The 8560-nt window shown below is 32.5% G+C and overlaps 1 long non-coding RNA gene across 4 annotated transcripts; it reads left to right on the forward strand.

Moving 5' to 3' along the window:
* The first annotated feature begins 4172 nt into the window (after positions 1 to 4172).
* On the forward strand, positions 4173 to 7145 carry LOC119643570. Of its 4 annotated transcripts, none has more exons than XR_005248335.1 (3): positions 4173 to 6025; positions 6169 to 6413; positions 6982 to 7145. It is a non-coding gene; the product is annotated as an uncharacterized LOC119643570 (long non-coding RNA). The 4 variants fall into 4 exon arrangements; XR_005248336.1 differs by having other exon boundaries at positions 4173 to 5866; positions 6013 to 6413; XR_005248333.1 differs by having other exon boundaries at positions 4173 to 5108; positions 5170 to 6413.
* Positions 7146 to 8560: the final 1415 nt, after the last annotated feature.

An 8560-nucleotide genomic window follows, 5' to 3' on the forward strand; every position in this document is an offset into this window, starting at 1 on the left:
CAGCTTTGTGTAAATGGTTTAAAACTGTTTTATGGCCGATTTTTAGCTCCTGGGCGATGTTACGACTGCTAACATGCCGGTCAACTTCGATCATTTCTCCGATTTTATCGACATTTTCGACGACCGGCCTACCTGTGCGAGGTGCATCTTTAACATCAAAAATTCCTGAACGGAATCTACGAAACCAAAATTGCACATAATTGGCTGTTACAGTATCGGAACCATAAACACCATTCACAATTTTAGCCGCCTGGCTTGCATTTTCGCCTTTGTCAAAGAAAAACTGTAAAATGTACCGAATTTTCTCTTTGTTCACTTCCATTTTTAACATGCTGTAACTCACAACTGAATGCACCAAACAAAAAACAGCAAAAGAATTTTTTTACTGCGAAATCTCACCTTTCCAACGAGCATAAATATGAAATTGTTTGATCGATACTTTACGAGAAATCTATCAGTGCAGCCATCTACCGAAAAAATAATGGATTTCTTTTTCCCCAAACCAATATTATTGTATATATTATTACGTATATTATTATATTATATTACTATATATTATTTTATATTTATTATTTTATTATAAATTATTATATTTTTATTATTATATATAACATATAATTGCATATTATAAGAAAGTACTTCAATACACTGGTTATATGCGGATTGTGAATTTAATTTGCAAAATGTAACGAACTCCACCAAATACTCCGGCAACTAACAGCTACACAAATAATATAGTGGATATCGTATTCAATACAACAGTATACAACAAAACAGACACTAGTACATATATTAGTAATACGTACAAGTCTTTCAACCAATAGGCTAATTGTAGCCTGGTCCGTCAAATTGCCGTTTGATCCGGAGGCTTGGTGTATCCCATCCGAAACGCAATTCACAGGTCATCATACAGGACACAACCAAATACGAGAAAATTCTTGTTGTTCTGACTTAAGAAATTATTGCGTCCGTTATTGATTTTATGGGAGGTCTGCCGGCCTCAAAGATATATTAGGAATTAAAATAAATTCTAAACGAAAGGAATTTCTTGAGCGAAGACTCAAAACACCATAAAATTTTCTCCAAAACCGATGGCAAGCCGTGAGAATTCAATCGGAGGCTCCTCGTTCTTGATGGACCTAATTTTACCCCTGATCTTTTAAAAAGGCTATGGCCTAAAAAGTGGCATAAAAGTTTTACCGTCGTGCTTGCGGGTTCGAATGTTAAGGAGTTAAAGAACTCGTTAAGCTTGCCGGCGTCGTTTGAGAGGTATCTACGTGAAACGTCAGCGCCGTAACTGTTCAAAATCTGCTCAGATCTCAAGCGTTATTATATGAGAGCTTAAACAAATTAACCCTTGAGGTCGGTGGTGTGAAAGCGCAGTTGAATCAACGTGATTGTAGACCAACCCGTTTCAGATCTATAAATGCATATTTTAGATTTCATGATTCAACAAACGAAAAGAATCCATAGTTGCGACTGTCAACTATGAACGTGTTAAATATGCATAACGTCGTCTTATTATATTTGATAGACAAACCAAATTAAATTTTTTAATGAATAGTTCGGTCCTTTCATCTCCCAAACTTTCGAATAACAAGAAATCGTCCGATAGTAACCTGGACGCAGCCAAAGGTTCATCCAAGAATATGTATGGTAAGAAATTGTAAAATATTAACCTGACTCTTCCGCTCGTTTTTTTGATTGCTGAGGTCCCTAGACCAATCATTGCGGGTGATTCCTTCAGCAAGTGCGGTTGATTAATTGATGCTAAACATAAGCGTTTAATAGATCCATTAGCTAAGATGCCTCTTAAGGCCATAGCTACTGAATGCAAAATTTTTTTAATAGAAAGTAAATTTTTAGAGTTATTGAGGAATTAGCCGAGTTTCGTCACAAAACCAGAGTATACAAAGTCGCTTAAACATAGGACAATACACAAATTAAAGACTGAACGTTTTCTTCCGTTTTCAAGACCCAGGCAGTTAGACCCTATCAAATATAAAATCGCTAAAGCAGAGTTCGAAATTTTGCTTAAATTGGGAATATGTAAACCATCTAGTTCTTCTGTCGGTTCAACATTACACCTGGGTGAGTATCGACCTTGCGGAAATGTTCCTGTTCGATATCCTTTACCCTACATCATATAAGTTGGAGCTTGAATTTTTAACATGCGATTATATTTTGTAGTATTAGTTAAAAATGCCACCCTGCACTTCTGTCTTAGTGTGAAATAAGAAGAGAGATCGATTTTTTGGTCGGTTGAGTGGAGTGGTCAATAAATGCGGAGAAAAGGAAAAGTGTCATACGTAATGTAAAAAGATTAGAAAAATACAACTTTGGATTATTGTTGAAATGTTTAATAAATGTCTATTAAAATATTTGTCTTGCATACTTTCTACAGGTTTTACGAAGATGAATTGGTTAAATGGTTCAAAATATAAAAAGGAAACGAACTGAACATGTTCGGCTGTAAAACTATTCTATATGTAACAGTGATTTCAAAGAAAGTGATGTGATATACACTTTTAAAGTAGAAAGTAAATATCTATGTGCATTGGATTTTAATAAAGTACGAATTTTATGATCTCTGAAAATGTTACACGTGAAAATGGATATGCAACAACTTCATTCAAAACAAGGGTCCTATTAAAACTATATAAGTTATCGTGTTACCGTTTGAGCATTAAAAAGCTATGCGGTGGCGTGTTTTGCGTAATGGATAAAATGTATTATTCATGTCATCAAAATAAAAACGCTGCAAAAGTGAGGTAACAGTTTACGTAACGATAAACAGAATTATATTTAAGCGTTTATACTTCAAGTGTTGCGATAGTTGTTTGTATTGATAATAGAAACCATAAAAGTCCGTAATAATATCTTAGACTGAATTTTGGAAAAATTTTTGGATCATCTTGCAATTTAAATAAATAAGATGAAATAAACGTAAGAATTTAACGAGCTAAAAATTTTCAAAAGTTCTTAAATTGTGCACGCATACGAACTATTTACAAAAAGATTAATGGATATGTATCTATCGTTTACTACTTACGTAATTAAATGATCGAGTCTGAATTACCATTTGTTTAATTCTGGGTTTGGAAGCATCTGAGAGTAATTTGTTTACTGTTTGGTACTCCTTAAATTAGCACTTTGTCGTAAGTAAAATTCGATTACATTGGGAGAAAAATATTATTAAACTAATTAAAGCGTGGAACTCACATACGATACAGCATTGAAACTTGACCCCTTCTTGCAAGGGCAATGGAAAGCAAAGTTCAATTTATCTCTCTTTTGGTGGCTTTTGCGAGCACCACAATTCTCTCTTGGTTTGTGAGAGCAAATAATATCAGAAAGAATTAAATGATAGGATGGTCCAACTTTTACGTAAAAATTCAAACTAGGAGATTAGTATACACTTTCTGTGTTCCTACTATTAATAACAATTGTAATGTTTTTAAGTAGCGTTTGTAGGAACAAAAATTCTGTTAATACTATCTTGATATGACATACCATTCTCTCTAATTTTTGCAAGACAGAAGCATATACAATCTTGGGTTTTTAAGCGAATAAGCGCTGTGATATGTACATAAAGGTGTATGTACGAAAAAACCAAACCAAACACATTTTTCTTTTCATCCTTTATTTGATATCGAAAAATTCTAAATTTTATGCTCGCCAAATGTTTCCCTAAATTTCAATGAAAGTGTTTATATGAAGATATATGGAGAAATTTTTTATTATTAAAAGGAATTATGTTATAGGAATAATTTTTGTGTAATTTTGTCTAATTTACTGATTATTTGTGTGTTTATTAAAATAAAATAAACACCATGATAATACAAATATATTTTCGCACAAACATACTTATATACATAGCAAAGCACACGTTTACTTAAAAACTAACAATTGTATATGATTCTGCTTTGCAAGCGTTTGAGAGAATGTGACATCATACTAAGAAACTATTAAAAGAAACTATTATATAAATGAGAATGAAAGAGTAAGCAGCCAAGTGACTGTAAATAAACATTTTCTCTACTGTAACATAAAAAGTCTGTCATAATCGCCTAGTTTGAATGTTGAATAAATGTGAGACCATCTTGTCATTTAGTAGTCTCTTGTATTAAAAAGTAATTTGCGCTGATCAAGCGGGTACTGCTATTTAGTTATTGTCTCTTATTGTGCAAGCAGCTAAAAAATTTTTAGATTTTGTTTGGAGAAAAAAAAATATCGTAAATTTATAGAAAGGTTCTAAAAAGCGTTAAAGACATAGTGTTCATTGAAAAAAAAATCCAAACTATCACGGTGTTGAAATATGTTTGTCATAACACATTCACAGCACAATACATGAAAATATAATTGACTATAATCGATGGATATTTAATGTAAACAATTGGTTTGAACATTCGAATGCGAAGTGTGAAAAGTGTATAAATTTAAAAATCATGAAATAATAAACCAAAGCTAGCGCAGATTAGATAGTAGTTAGCTACCAATTACATGAAGCAAAAATAAATAAGCAAAAAAATAAAATTTAAGGATCAAATAAAAAAATGAAGTCTTGATATGTAAATTATTATAATTTTTCAAAAAAGATATATGAGGGGTCTTTTGCATCGTTTTATAGCAAGGGTAGAAGCTATCTTTCAGAAAATATGAACCACACCTCATTAAAAGGTATTGATATTACTAGTGCGCCCAAACTAATACAGGCACAGAGGACAAAAATGTCTTAAAATGCGATATTTACTTTGCTGAAATACAATCAAAAGTAAATACTAGTACATTATACATAATTGAATAGAGGCATTTCTTCTGCAAGAGTTGGTCTGACCGAACCTTTTATTCACTTCAGTTATTTTCAAAGTTGATATGGTGACACGTAAGATTAATTAATTAATTGTTCTTCAATAAAAGTAGGCAGGCACGCATAAATCGATTTTTCTGTTCATTTTTATTGGTTGTATAAATGTTGGACGAGATCTCCGACGAGCACTTCTTTGCCTTTACACATATAGCCAATGGATGGTACGGACGATTGACGGATGAACACATTGGATGGTCTTCTTTCCTTGAAAGCCGCGATTCAACCCCCCTCGCTCCAAGTAATTTCTTTGTTAACGTGTAATCATTCGAAACTAGTGCTTCTTGTTAATTTTCTTAAAGGTGGGTTTTCTTTCTTATTTCTTCCCAGAACATTTTCCTCAATCTTGATCTGCATAAAGCGCCTACATAATATGATACGCGCGAAGGAATGCAAAGTTTTATTTATTTGCATTACTATAGCAACATTTGCAAAAATTTTTCTTCACCAAAAGAATGGAGTTTAAATTCGGATCTTTTTCATCAAATATTTAATAATAATATGTTAAAGATGGCGTTTTCAATACACCGACAAGAAAGTCATCTTATTTTTATATGAAGCTAGTGTAAATAAGCGCACAGAAGGGCCCCAGAGCCAATTTGTATTAAAGCGAACATTTAGTTAATTCAAACGATAAGTTGAATATATAGGTAAATGGTAGCGAGTAGAAAAAGGAAAAGTTTTCTAGTTTTCTTTTCGAAATAATTAGTAATTGCTTTGTCGTGAATTACGCGCACTAACATATGACGGTGCGGATATGTAATTTGTACAGGTTTACGTATTTGTATGAGTTCAGGTATAGGAGCACGTGCTTAAACTTTACAATTTAGTTATCATATACGAGGAAATCACGCTTTAGAAAACCAAACGTGTTTTTACAAACACTAAAGAACGGTGCGCTTGGTGTGTATAGCTAACTAAACGTATATTCACGATATGTGTGGATATACACACTTACTATCCGTGAGATTCTGTATCGAACTTGTGTTACAAAAATGGGTAAATGAGTTGCCAAAGACGTTCTTCTACTTAACTGTTGAGTAATTTAGAGAAAACTTTAGATCCACTGATTGAAATCTACATAACCAATTTTCAAAACATTACGAATTTTCCGAAAACTATTCTTTTCTTCTCATTTATATTAGCAACCATATTCAGGTACATTTAAGTTTTTCTAAAAAGTATTTAAATACCTCTCGCAAGTTTCAACTCAAGCCGCACGAGTGTGTGAAATTTGTCTTTCATTTCATTTTATTTTATTTTTACAAATTGAAACCGGAATTTATAATTATGGTGCAAAGTGTTAGTAAAAGAGAGGAAAACGAAGAGGAAAACGAACGAATATTTACATGGTATAAATCGCAACCATTCGGTACGGTTTTAATAAAGCGATATGTTGACCAGTTGGCGTTTTATTTTGGCTATGTTTTACAAAACTTGTCTAACGATATGTTCGTTTTTGTTGTTAATGAATGCACCAGCGCACGGCGCTGGTTTTGGTCGTTGCCCTAATTATCCGTCAATGCCAAAATTCAATATGAGTCAGGTGAGTAAATGAAAAAATTTTAACAATTATAACTTTACTGCTTTAAGAATGCATGACCGTTCTTTTTAACTTCAAATTTCCATTTGAATTGAATTCGACTTAATCCGACCACCAGTTGCCGCATTTTAAATGAAATTGCTAACGATTTCGGAAAAAATTAATGAGCGTTAAGCATACATATGATTTATTAATCAATTAATTTTTACGTTTTTGCGGCTTTTAGTTTCTTAAAAATTACACATATCTTGGGAAATTGATGTATAATATTTAGTACAAAACAATTGAGAATAGAATTGATGCTTCATCGTCCACAAAAGATTAACAAATGGCTCTATCCTACATCATTTAGTGAATAGTCCGTGGTATAAAGTCTATAGTGACTGGGACATTTAAAACTTATTGCAAAGGCTTTTCTTCTGTACAATATTAATTTCAGAAAGGGCTTAATAATTTCTACATCTTTTTTTTTTGTACATGGAGTACTGCTTAAAAGTTCCGCATTTATCGATGCCTACGCGGAATACTAGCACACTTTAGCTGTATGTATTAAATAAATTTATTTTTTCAGTCGCCGAGTTTCAACAATAGTCACGTTTGTATCCCGTCCAAATTCAAATAGGCACATCTGGGCTATAATAAGAATACACGAACTTTTAGAGGATCACGCTGTAACGAGATTACCAATAGCTATTTTTGGATACAGACATAATATTTTCATAACTTCGTGAACGTTCCATTTAATTCACAAACAGAGACTTTTTGGTCACTAACAAGAGTGGTGAAGAATGTTAACATCTCTTGTTTCTTTGTGTTGGATTTTTTCTTTAATCAAATTAAATTTCTTTCTGTTAAGTAAATAAAGATCATTTTAAAAATATATTTCATTAAATTTAATGCAATTTCAAATTTATTTTATACGTAATACATGCGTACGATTGATTCCGAATTTGATTCCCATGTAGTACTGACTTTTAAACTTACTAACGTTTAGTTTAAGAAAGCACTATCAACAGTTACAAAGCAGTTTATTTCATCCAAATTAGTCTATTTATCATTATTTATTTCATTATTATTATTTAGCAGTAAATAATAAAAAAGAAAGTAGTGCAAAAACAAAGCTAGTTACCTTCAATCTTAGAACCTTCAGACATCCCACAAAATATATATATTCTTGATTAGCATCAAATTCTGAATCGGTATGTCCGTCTGTGCATTATCTGTTGTAAACATTCTCCTGGCCGCATATATGAAAGTATCGACTCCAAATTTGCCAGAAACAACAACAGGGCCAACTCGGTTGAAGGACACGCCCACGGTGCCGCATAAACTTAAAAAAGCTTAAAGGAATAAAAAATAGGTTTTTCGTGTGTTACTCATAAATTACAGCAGATAAATTTACAAATATTTGAATGCATATTTTGGGGGCGATGCTGTAGTAGCTGTACCCAATATTATAGTGTATCAAATTTTTACTTTTTTTTCAATATATTGGTAACGCGTAGAAACAGGCTTCGAAAACCTCATAAAGTATATAAATTCTTGGCCAGTTTCAAAGCTGAAATGCACCCAAGCATGTCCGTCTGTCAATAAAATCCAGCCGATAATGTAAATGTTCTAATTGAATAATACTCACATTCTCGTATTTGCTGCGTTGATTTTTAGCGCTTTAACAGATTTGCTACGCTAATATCTCGTTTAACAAATTAGCTGCGCTCATTTCTGCCGCTTTAACAGCATTCAGCTGTTCACACGGTGCTTTGTTTTATAAATCTTATAAGGCAAAAAACCAGCTAACGGCCTTTAGCGAAAAATTAAAGCCATTTTACAAGTGCACAAAGAGGTTATACGAAGTGAGTAATTGCAAAAAAAGAGTTAAACGACACTTTCAGTTTCCATTCCTAACTTGTGCACCAATTTGCTACATAATGTATATTTATTGCACACCTGCGTTATTCATAACGGTGGCACTAACAACACGTTTAGAACAAAAATATCAACAAGTTACTCACCTTTTCATCGTCACCTTCCCGTTTTTGATTACTCAACTCGTCCTTTTCTTTGTTTTCCTACCTCTGGAATACCTATTCCGTTTGGTTTCTAATTTTATAATTTCCTCTATAAAGAATAAATTTATATTATTTGAAATT

Source organism: Glossina fuscipes, unplaced genomic scaffold, assembly GCF_014805625.2.
Source record: "Glossina fuscipes isolate IAEA_lab_2018 unplaced genomic scaffold, Yale_Gfus_2 61277, whole genome shotgun sequence".
Taxonomy (NCBI): Eukaryota; Metazoa; Arthropoda; class Insecta; order Diptera; family Glossinidae; genus Glossina; species Glossina fuscipes.